General features: G+C 39.8%; 1 long non-coding RNA gene across 4 annotated transcripts; it reads right to left on the bottom strand.

Moving 5' to 3' along the window:
* Positions 1-1085: 1085 nt before the first annotated feature.
* Positions 1086-7163, bottom strand: LOC118239218. 4 transcript variants are annotated; one of them, XR_004770900.1, is made up of 3 exons: positions 5224-7163; positions 3279-3809; positions 1086-1125 (listed from the first exon to the last, which is right to left on the bottom strand). It is a non-coding gene; the product is annotated as an uncharacterized LOC118239218 (long non-coding RNA). The 4 variants fall into 4 exon arrangements; XR_004770899.1 differs by having other exon boundaries at positions 3279-3407; XR_004770898.1 differs by lacking the exon at positions 5224-7163 and having other exon boundaries at positions 3279-3407; positions 3651-4015.
* Between the last annotated feature and the right edge of the window lie 5111 nt (positions 7164-12274).

The following is a 12274-nucleotide window of genomic DNA, read 5'->3' as shown; positions in this document are numbered from 1 at the left end:
AAATAAATTCCTGTTGTCTGTCCAGTAAGAAGGTTGTAGTAACTATTTTTCAGAAAAGCAATGTACTTTCCCATGTCTCCTCTTAATAGACTATGTGATATTTTCTATTTCAAATAGAGATTTGACAATGTCCAGCTCAATGTACTCAGCATGGTTGATTTCTCATGGAGATATCAACCTTAAGCTTGAGTAGGGTTGAACGTCTTTGTAGGCACTTGGTTCTTGAGTGAAATGTGCGGGAAAGTTTTAAGAAGCCTGGAGCTGTTAGCCCAGAGAAAAGGTTTGTTAGAGGAGTGCTCGGGCATCAGTGGTCTCATTGTTCTACTATAGAACCTCAAGCAGAGCACAGCCTTGAAGTTAGAAAGGCTGAGTGAGATTGGGGCAATCTCAAAGTTGTTTAGGCTGCTTCCATAACATGCCTGCGATGTTTTCACTTTCCCTGGAAGAAAGAGTGATTCCAGTGATGAAAGTGCAGACCAGATAAGAGAGGGAGTCAGTGTCTCACAGTGTTTCCTTGAATCCCAATGTGTAAACAGTCATTTGGTCTACCTACCTTCCTGTTAGTCTACAATGTTGTTCTAAGATATGGCGACAATACCCTATAGTAGAGTTGCTTTGGGGGCTGCAAATGTCACATTCTGCCACTTGCAGGCCACCTATTTATGATAAATCCTTTGGAAGTAAATGTATTTTAAAGCCATAGAAGGAAATTTTTGCACTGTCTAGAATCTATGCTTAAAAACCAAACACACAAAAGCTCCAACAGAGCCCAAAGTTTATTGCAGTGTCAGAACTTGCTCCTCTGTAATGATATCCTAAACTTAACATGTACCTTCAAAATCTACCATGCTGCTTTGCTTTCATTAGAGAAGAACTGCAACAATTATCTTTCATGGTTCCCTAATGCTGTGTACAAATGCTGGATTTTGGATTGCATACTGTATTACTGTTACAGTATTACTTATTTAGTTTGGGCTATGATTTTTAATAATGCCTGCATTAACTAGATTAGGAATCTTTGAGCAAATATGCTCACCTGTACTTACTCAGTTCTTTTTTTTGTTTTTTTTTTTTGTTTTTTTTTTTTTGTTTTGGGTTTGATTTTTATCCTCCTGTACCATTTGCCTGAAAGGAAAAAAAAAAAAAAACATTTAAAGTGCAATGCACTTAACATCATAACAAATGTTACTTTGTAGCCATGTATTAACTAACATTTTCTTAAAGGAATAAGTAATTTTTGATGTGTAAATTCATTGCTTTCCCATCAGTGCTCTGTGGACAGCTGTTCCCCCAATATACATACTGAAGAAACAGGCCTGGGATAATTATAAATATTTTTGAGTGATGTTCAGGAAGTAAAAATGAATAATTAAGGGGCTTTAAGCCAAAAACCACATTCTTATCCTTAGGATTTTATTTTTTCTTTCTAATTTTTATCCTCTTACTCCTGTCTCAGTTTCATTGCTCTCAATGGATGTTGGTGTCTCTGGTGTTAGTGCCCTGCTCAATATCAACCTAATATGACCAACCAGCTTTCACAGAGGGATTACCACTTTGTTCAATTAGGGTTTTTCGAATCAAACCTATTGATGCTATTGTCTTTGCTCTACTTGGATATGAAAAGGAAGTGTCTGGTGACCAGTGTAAATTCTGCTGGGTTTTTCATGGCTACCACATAACCCTGAACATTTTCTCTCTGACCATTTCTCTGCTCCAAAGCAGATCATTAAATTGCTCCCAGGCAGAAAGCACAGGACCAGAACAGCAGGGCACTTTTGTAATAAGACCTTGTAAATTGAAAGCCCTGGGTCCCTTTCCCACTGTGAGAACCCGCTGAGACTGGTTCCTTTTAACATTGCATTAATAGGCCCTTCAGACCTAGTTAATTAAAGACAGTATATCTAGGCAGACTTTCATTGCTTACACGGATTCCAGGCATGGCAACCCTTAAAAATCAGTTCCTATCTTTACACATCTCTATGTAATGGAACTTCTCGGTAGCCATCATACACTGCAAATAGTTCACACTTCATGGGAAATGCGTTCTCTAACTTATATCTTATGCTAGACGTGCAGTGGCCTGAGTTAAGAATCCCATCACAGTCTTATATGTATCCATGTGTTTCCATCAAGTCAGATATGAGGACCATCTAGCAGTGATTAACCAAGTCCATTTGTTAAATCCCTGCTGGTTAAAGGAAAAGCTTATAATTGCAAATATCATGGCCATACAGTTACAAACTGGAGGCCTGCTGGGAAATGCAGACCTCAATGTGGAGGTGTCATTAAAACCTCTAAGTGAGCCAGGGCAGTTAATCACTCAATTAGACTCTCATTATCATCTGCCCCGAATCAAAAAGGCCTCCCGTGGTCCAGAAGGGGTTGTAACCAGTCACTTTGACGGGTGATCCCCTCCTCACATACAATGGCCACAATGGGCCTTGGAGGGGTTATCAGCATGACGTGGCCTGTATCTCAGCCTAAGCAGACGCCCAGGGAGTTTAGACAGCCAGTACTGAGGAGATCAAAGGCAGAGAAACAGCTGATTCCAGACTGGCTGGTGTCAGCCTGGAGTTTCCTCTGTCAAAGGCAGAGGAAGAACTATCTTATTGATTGCTAGCCTTGTTGCTCAGCCTGCAATTAAAGACCTGTCCTCTGGGAACAGCTTGGAGGAATGTCTGGCCTTTGCAGGCCTCAGCAGTGGAGATATTAAGAACAGGCTTTTCCTTAGTTCAGAAAATCCTATTTGAGAAGATCGGGGTGTGAAATTGTCACCTTCCCACCACACAGTGGCAGGAGAAGAGCTGAAACACAGCCATTGGTACTGTGTAAGGAACTATCCCCACCCACTAAAATGCATTCAAATTACCAGCCAACTTTTGTAGGCTATAGTAGTCGATTTCCAGGTGTCCACCCAATATTGCTTATCCTGGATTTAGTTGTTACACGTCACTAGGCTCCTCTTGGCTACAGAAATTTCTCAGAACTTGTTTTTGACCAAGATAGTTTACATGTAGGTGTTTCATAGGCTGCCTTTCAATTAAAATTTGTCTGAATTTTTCTTTGCTTTGCATTTATTGTTGTTGCTATTATTATTATTATTATTAGACTAAGATTATCCCGGGATTTGGGGGTGGGGGGAGAAAACCATAGAAATAACTTTCAACAAGCCCTAAGGAATGTTGCTGGTTGCATATTCAGTACCATTGTGTCAGATATATGACCAGATCTATGCATTCTTCAGTTAGTTTCTGGCCTCCTGGGCTGGTTTATCTCACCATATTAAGAGCACTTTCTGAAAGCAATGCTCATCATTGTTGATGTTAACTTAAAGCACCACAGGTAGGCTGTGTTATCCAATTTCTCTATGATGAAGTTGCTCCTTTCCCCTCAGTCTCTATTGTAACCTACAGAAAACAAAATACAAATATAAACAAACAAAAAAGAAAACAAAGCAAAACCTCTCAAAGGGTGGATAGTTACAGACCATGATCTCAAGGACTAAGTGCTGCATCTTTGATATCGTTGAATGGTATCCTTCAACATTTATTTGTTTAGTAAATCATTGCAGTTTGCTCTCCTAGCTTTCCTTTTCTACTTTATGATGTAATCTGACATATCCAGCTAGTAGTTTCTAGGCTTTCTGTTACCTTGTCCAAGCCTTGAAGGTTCAACTTTCTTTCAAAGTTATTTAAATCAGCATCTTTTCAACTCCTCAAACAGCATTGTTTCATAGATGGCTGTTACTGTCAGGTACTATCTGTGTTCTCCAGCCTCCTGATTTACGTTTCAAAGATTCTTTATTTGTACTGAAAACTCAAGAGATTTGACAATGTTTAATATGTGTATTAAGCAAGAGAAACTATGGAATATATGTTTATGCGTGTGTACATATAAACATAATATGTTTAAGCATATATATATATATCTTTTTGGGGGGTTCAAGACAGGGTTTCTCTGTGTCGCTTTGGAGCCTATCCTGGCACTCGCTCTGGAGACCAGGCTGGCCTCGAACTCACAGAGATCCAGATGCCTGCCTCTGTCTCCCGAGTGCTGGGATTAAAGGCGTGTGTCACCAACACCCAGAGGAGTATTATATATCTTATAAACACACATACACACATAAGAGAGAGAGAGAGAGAGAGAGAGAGAGAGAGAGAGAGAGAGAGAGAGGGAGAGAGGAGCTATACTAGATTGGATTTCACAATATGGGCTGAATTAAACCAACTATAGCTATCTGCATTCTGAAGAGTCAGAAACCTCAGTAGCTACTCAGTCCATTAAGCTGGATGGCTAGTCAGCACCAAACTGGCTTAAAACCAGGAAATCTCATTGGATTGCTGCTGACCTTGAGTCTACATTGGGGAGCTGCTATCAGTGAACAATGGTAACAGCAGCAGCAGCAATGATGGACATGGAAGAAGAAGAAGAAGAAGAAGAAGAAGAAGAAGAAGAAGAAGAAGAAGAAGAAGAAGAAGAGGAGGAGGAGGAGGAGGAGGAGGAGGAGGAGGAGGAGGAGGAGGAGGAGAGGAGGAAGAAGAAGAAGAAGAAGAAGAAGAAGAAGAAGAAGAAGAAGAAGAAGAAGAAGAAGAAGAAGAAGAAGAAGAAGAAGAAGAAGAAGAAGAAGAAGAAGAAGAAGAAGAAGAAGAAGAAGAAGAAGAAGAAGAAGAAGAAGGTGGGTACACCCTGCTCTATGCAGGGACCGCTCTCCTATCTGGATGACCTTTTGCAAAGTGAAGCCCAGTTTGAGGGCAAATCTTTTTCTTTCAGTCAATCTTATCTGCAACTGGTCTCAGCAACACTTGTGGAGGTATGTCTAATTGTCTAAAGCAATCTAAGCAGTGTTTGGAAGGCTCCTGTGGAAGAGTTAAAAATCTGTATCTCATGCTAATGTTTGAGGAATTAAAGTTTGGGTAGAAAGTGCTTAGAAAAAGACAATATTAACAAAAGCAAGCCATGGGTTTAACAGTAACACAATAGAAACAGGAAATAATTTAAGACAGTGGGCTAAAATTTTGTAAATGATAAATTGGGATTAGTGGGCAGAATTAAATTTTGGAGATATTAAAAGTATTTCTTATAAAACTCTTAATAATTCTTGACTTAGCAGGAAAAATCCATGTTCTAGTCTGCTCCAGAAGCCATTTGAATGCTATATTTTTAATTCTGAAAAAGTTATAAAAAGATATCCCCCCATTCACACACAGAAACACACAATCTTACCTTTTTATTGGAACAAAAGACACTCTTTATCCTGACAGAGTGACATTTCTGTAGATTCTGGATTCACTTATTTTAAGTGCACTCAGCTTTTCTTGAAAAATGATTCTGCATCACCTATTGAATTTTCAACTTATAGCTGTCCTCTTATTGAGTCTCTCTGCTCTATGCTCTTTTCAATCAAGAACAAAAATGCTGCAGCATCTTTCCATGCATTTATTTGAAACAAAGCAAAGAGAGTCACACCCTGTTGAAGCCAGAACACTTTTGAAAGCACTAGTGATGCACTTGATAGGCACCAGAGAATTTGAGTGACTAATAGTAATAATCGCTAACATACATTCTGATTATTGAATAGGATATCTGAAGCATATCTGAATATTTGGTTGGTCTTAGGAGCCAGCATGTCACTTGATGCCTCTGCCTATGAGAAGAACCAGAAAAGATTATGTAAGAAACAGTAAGAAGGAATGCTTCCAATCCCAGCTTCCTGGGCCGGGGCCCTGCTTCTTCTGACTTATCTAGGTGAAAATGAGAAACAAGCCTTTCTGTGCCATGTTTCCCTTCATCTTTAAAGTGATAAGGAATATAATCCCCCTTACAGGACTCATGGTGGATTTAATAGTAAAACATGCAAACCCTTCTGAAGAATGCCTGGCTAAGGGTGACTTCTTATAGCCCTGAGATATTCTGAGACCATTCAGGCACCCTCCAACCATTATCATCACTGGTGGGCCTCAGAGCATTCAAAGTCTGAAAATACCCCACCGGAATTTGCTATTAACCATTATTTTTCATTTCTCCTACAAACAGTAAGAAATACAGGGGTAAAGAGAAGCCCGTGGGAGTACAAGAACATGGAACTTGTTTTGAGCCAGGGCTCCCTGCAGGAATACGCAGTAGAGGCTCAGATCGGGGCAGCTGTCCAGGGAGTGATGTATGACAAATGACTTGTTGCTGCAATGGATCATCAGAGCCCAGCTAGGCTGGTGACATGTCACAGGCATACATCATCAGAGCAGTGCCCGGCAGAAACAGCAGCCTGGAAACCACCCTGCTCCATAAATTTTAATACAGATGAATAAAAGAGCTGTAATTTTCTTTTCTTCTAAATTAAAGATTGACACTCAGGAAAGGCGACACAGAAGGGTCTTTCATATGACCCAGTTGCTTGCCAAAGATCCCAGGGGTACTGTATTCCTGTGTGCATAGCCACTATCAGCAGTAGCCATACAGATGAAGGAAACTCTGCTACCTCATTTTCATAGTTTCTCAAGAGACTTTGCAGTGTGTGACCTCCTGGTGCAGCCTACTACATGGGTTAGACATAGTCTGTACTGCTCTGGGGACACAATGGTGGTTTTCCTATTGACCATTACTCTACTATCAAATGGTGGCACACTTGAAGCTATTATGTCATTTGCTAAGATTGCTCACAATGTATATCTTCATTAAGGTTAAACTGGTGAATGGGAACAAGTTTAGTGAATTGTAACTAGAATGGTGATTTCTCACCAGGTTTGGGAATACAATTGAGAGCAATATGAATCATTCCAGTAGCTCACAGTTCAGTTGGGCTGAAAGGGGGCAATAAGAATTGGTGTCCATGAATGAGATAATTTATTAATAATAAGAACATTAAAAGAACAGTGAAGGCATGGAAAAAAAGATGAAGAACAGACTGGCTAAGTTGGTCAGGAAAAGCCTAGTGTCCTGAGTAGAGACAATGAGAAATTGATGATCTGAAGAAAAATGGACATGGCAAGTAAGAACCAGAAGTGAGATCTCCCAGTATCCATACTCAGAAATATGGATCTTGGAAAGAATTGCAATGACGAAGCTGTGATGAGCAGTTCATATGGTAGTCTTTACTCTGCTGAGAAATTTGGATAAGTGCACACACACACACACACACACACACACACACACACACACACACACACACACACCACACACACACACAACACACACACACACACACACACACACACACACACACACACACACACACACACACACCCATACAGAGGGGAAAGAGGGCAAGGGAGAGAGACAAAGATAGGCAGGCAGGCAGACAGGCAGAGATAGAAATGAGAAGTCCAACAAAATACACTTTAGTGTTGAAATATTTTGGAGAGCAGAATTTCAGGAGGCTGAGGCTGATCTTCTATGTCACCTGAAGGGTGAATTCAAATGAGGCAGACTTCAGCATCAGCTGTCAGAAGCTGCTAAGTTTAGTAAGAGAAAAATCCCATGAAGTGAACTCTTTTTTAAAAAAATAATTTTTTTAGACTTTTAAATAGAAGCACTGCACCAGCATCACTTCCAACAGCCTTCAACTCTTCCCATGCCTCCTCTTCAAAATTTATGTCCTCTTCACTAATTATTAAATTATTATTACACACACACACACACACACACACACACACACACACACACACAAAGAAAACGTATACTGAGTCCTTTTAATATTGCCTATACATAGATGAGTCAGGTTTCATCACTTGGGATTGGACAGCCTATGTAGGAGCTTGTTCTTAGAGGAAAATGATTCTCCCTTTCTCCATAGCCATGGATTGCCTGTAGCTCTTCATCTCGGGGTGGCACTTCCTGACATTTTTCCTGTCCACATTGAGAACTGTTGCCTTTTGGTGCCAAAGTGGTCAGATAAGAGGAGTAATTATAGAAGGCAAATGTGGGACCTAGTGTTACGATAAATCTTTTTGCCAAAAGCTGCCTGAGCCCCACTGCCACGTGTGTGCTTTATGCCAGCCACCTGCCCGAGTTAGGCCCAAATGAATACACAGAGAGAGACTTGTATTAGTTACAATGCTGCTTGGCCAATTACCAGGATTCTCATCTGTTAGCTCAGTCTCAATTATCATAAGTCTATATATTTTATAAGACCTATCATATCGGAAGCCTTATTGGCGTCCCTCCTTGCTGGTGAATCACATCGTGCCGCTGGAGCAGGAGCCGAGGGGAAAAGAGAGCGACACTTCCTTTTTCCTCTTCTTAAATATGAGTTTCCTTGCTATGTCACTTCCTGTCTGGAACACCACTTCTCTACTACATTTTCCAGAATCCTCTTTGACTCCTAGTCCAGCCTAACCTGCTATCTCATTGGCCAAGCAAGTACTTTATTTATAAACATACACAGAAGTATTTCCCCCATCAACCTAGAGGATTCTCTTGAGGATGGGTCACATCCAGGCCAACCCAGATACTGATGGGAATCAACAAGAATGAGATATATGGGCTAACCAGGAGAAAATAGAAGAGAATAGAGGTAATGAAGTATCACCAAAGCAAGCGGTAACTGACCCAGCATGCAAAATTGGCAAGAAATGCTCACAGATTTTATAGCAAGAGGAAAGATGAGAGATGATATTGCTCAGATAGCCATGTAGATTAGATGTGGGAATAGTTCAAAATCCCTCCCTCATGAACATTTCTATCCTGTTATGCAACATCTATGTGCTTTACGTCAGCTACAGACCTTACACCTATGTCTTCCAAGAGTCAGTCCTAGTAGAATCAGCACTATTAAACGCTTTCTCTAAATACTAATGTGAAGTGGGAACAAGACAGACTTTTGGAGACCCAACCTGAAGTGTGTGTATTTCTGGAGCTTGTTTTGCACAAATGTGCTGCTTCTGAGCTGTAACAGGTAGCAGACTGAATATGAAGAAGGACAGAGAGATAAGACAAACAGAAGACAGAGGTGACAAAAACAGACAGAAGTCACAAGGCCCTATTATTTCTTTTTAAATAGTCCCTGAAATACTGAGAGAAATCCATACACTGTTGATGCCATGCCAAACATCGCTTGGCTTCTGTGAAAAATGTGAACATATTCCACTGACTGGCTGGAAAACACTCTCTGGGGCCATCACTGTTTTTCCTGCGGCTGTACCTGTGTGGTTTCATTGAAGACTTGCTTCAGTAGACGGTGTTGGCAATTCAAGGCCGAGGCGCCAAGGGTTTCTTAGAAATGTATTTCATGGTACAGCATCATGAAGTAACATTTATCTTGGAAGTGCTTCCACGGGAGAATCAGGATGCTGTGGGGGTAATTTTGTTGTTTTCCCATATAAGGTTAATGGTCCTAAATTAATTATAAACCAACAGTTCCACGGAAATACCTTCATGTTTCTCTTTTACTTTTCAAAATTTTAGGCAACTTGGCTCTGAACAGACTCTGCTCTCCACCTATCAAAGGATCCAGTGTGTGTTCTGTTAGTCACCCAAATGTGGATTTTTTTCCTTTTCTTTCCTTTCTCTGTCTGAACTGTCCTAAAGAAATATTGCAAAAAGAACATGGAGTGGGTTCAAGAAATCTACAAAATAAATGAATCTGAAAATACTTCTTCAGCATTCAGTGAATTGAGGCAATATGGAAGAGGAGAGGAAAGACCTCTACCCAACTTGGTTCTCCTCACAAGAAGAATATTAAATATCTAATGTCTTGTGTACTATCCAAAGTGTCTCTTGTCGTAGACTGGAAGGAAAGGATCTTGTGTCCCTTGTCATTGCTCATTACATTGCACCCACACTCAGTTATGCACCAAAGGCAGGGTGGTCCTGAATGAGACCCCATAGAACATTACACAGTCTACTTTCAGACACTTGGCACTCATGAACAGAAAAAAGGGGAGGGAGTTATGGTACTTAGGACATAGCTAGCTGTAGAAAGAATAATAGTGGGTAAAGAGTCCATTTGGGTTTTGGAGGTTTATATTATGAAATGTTAATGAGAGTTACTTTTTTAGTTCTTCAAATAGTCAAATGATTTACATAATAAAACGTAATGAAGAAAACCTTTCTTATTTCTTTGTCACTTTTAGCTCTCCTTTGCTTACTTCTGTAAAAGGAATTTCTTACAACACTTTTGATAGTGTTTGCTCCTATCCACCAACATAAAGAAGAGCAGTCTCCTACCAATCATGATCTCTTACACTACACTACCATTCCTTAGGACCCAAGCTACTTACTTTGGCTTTTAAAACATTTCAACTCTTGAGTCTGGCCTTAAGTAAATACTTGTGTGGTTAGCCAAAATGCATAATTATCTGAACCAGTGAAAATGTTAATGTGCATTTAAAAGCAAAATGCCCATGGATGATCTTTAGTTCCAGGGACCCACCCTACATCATTAAGGATTCCTTCATCATTCTTAATTAAGGAGTGGGCCATGCATCTTCCACACAGAGACCTTCAAAGCTAGACTCATAGTCAAGGAGACTTCAGAAAACTGAAGTGGGAGATGGATTGTTTCCATGTAAGGAAAGACAAATGGAAAGGTGTATTTAGTCTAGAAGGCAGGAAAACTGCGAGTCTGTGATTGCTTATTTGCTCGAGAATGCTATGAGTGAGTGGAAATGGAAACGTTCCTTGGTCTTCCAGAGCTTACTAAATATTCCCTACTTTATTACTCTCAGAAATGTGTGCCTTACAGAGTGAAACTGTGAATGAATTAGTTAATACCATAGGGTCCAGCACAGTACTAGACATAGCTAATAATCACAAGGACATTAGATCAAACCAAATGAACTATTTCTTGAGATATATAATATCTAAAAGAATGCTCTTAGAACTTGACACTTCCCAATGGGGAAGTTATATGAAGAAAATTGGAAAATAGAGTCCAATTTAGTATGTATCTACTGTTTTAATTCTTAATTATTATGATGATAAAAATTTATGTTTGTTGAATATTTTGTCATACATTTAGCCTGTTATATATTTTATACATCTGTATCGTTGTAAATTAAAGAACAAAAATGATAAGACTACTGAGTATCCACAGTGTTGGTCTTGAATCCAAGATCACCAGCTTCCATATAGTGCTCAGTGCCTGGGACTCTTCCATTTTCTGACCTTTTTAAATGATAGATTTTGATGTGATAATTTGATGTTAGTTATATATAGTAAGAAGTACAACTTTGATAGATGTTTCCCTTAAGATAATTATTTACTCTTATTACTTTAATATCCTACTTTATACCACAGAGGTCAATCTAAATGAATTAAAAGCTAGTAGTCTGCTGTCTGTGCTAAAGCTGAGTGCCAACAGAATAGGGTCTGTGATTCTTTCTCACAGTTAGAAAGAAAGATGTTCAACTAGAGATCCAGGCTTCTAAATACTGAGTTGTCTGGACGGGTGGTGTTTCAGAACCTTTCCTATATACAGCCTAGAAACACTTTAGGGTTTTTTGTAAAGCTTAGTTTAATAGTCTTATATTTACCAGTGTTTGTCTGCATGTCTATTTGTATCACATGTGTTCTTATTGCCCTCAGAAGGGAGAAAGGGGTGCCAGATCCTTTGAAACTAGAGTTATAGATGGTTGTAGGGAGCGATGTGGGTGCTGGGAACTGAACCAGCATCCTATATAAGACCAACTAGTGCTCCTGAGCCATCCCTCCAGCCCTCTAGTAACACTTTTCCCCCCTTACATTATTTTCTTGATTTTACTCTCTCCAGTGCCATTTTGTTATAATTAATAAATTTAAAATACTGGGTTACACAAATATTATTTTTAAAATGTGTGTAGTTTGCTTACCCTCATTTCAGGCTTGGGGGGTGGGGTGCAAACTATAACAGGTCATTTAGAAAGGTGATCCCTCCCTCTGTCACACAGTTCTCCAACAATAACATATAACATTCTCTCCGGAGTAAGTGCTCTCTTGCTGCCTTGCCCATTGACATACTGTTGTAAGAAGAGCAAGAGAAGGTCACCACACTGATAAGGAGACAATATGAGTGTCAAGAGCTAGCCAGAGCTCTGGAGATACTGTTCACAGAATGCTCCTCTCAGACAGTACACAATGGTGCTACTCCCAGATGCTACAATAAGGACCAGTCACAGATAATGGGATGGTTAAGCACACATGGCTTTCCACATATTGTTGATGCTTCATAGCTAAAATTACCCACAGTGCTTTACAAGCAAGCAAGCGTCAACATATAAAGTAAAGACCTGTACATGAAGGACAACGTGAGCAAAGTAGTGATGCCAAGCCAATTCATAACATCCATTAGAAGCCTCCCAAC

The sequence above is a fragment of the Cricetulus griseus genome, chromosome 7 (assembly GCF_003668045.3).
Source record: "Cricetulus griseus strain 17A/GY chromosome 7, alternate assembly CriGri-PICRH-1.0, whole genome shotgun sequence".
In the NCBI taxonomy this organism is placed as follows: Eukaryota; Metazoa; Chordata; class Mammalia; order Rodentia; family Cricetidae; genus Cricetulus; species Cricetulus griseus.
Note: the sequence above shows the minus strand (reverse complement) of the source record. Positions and strands in the feature narration are given on the sequence as shown.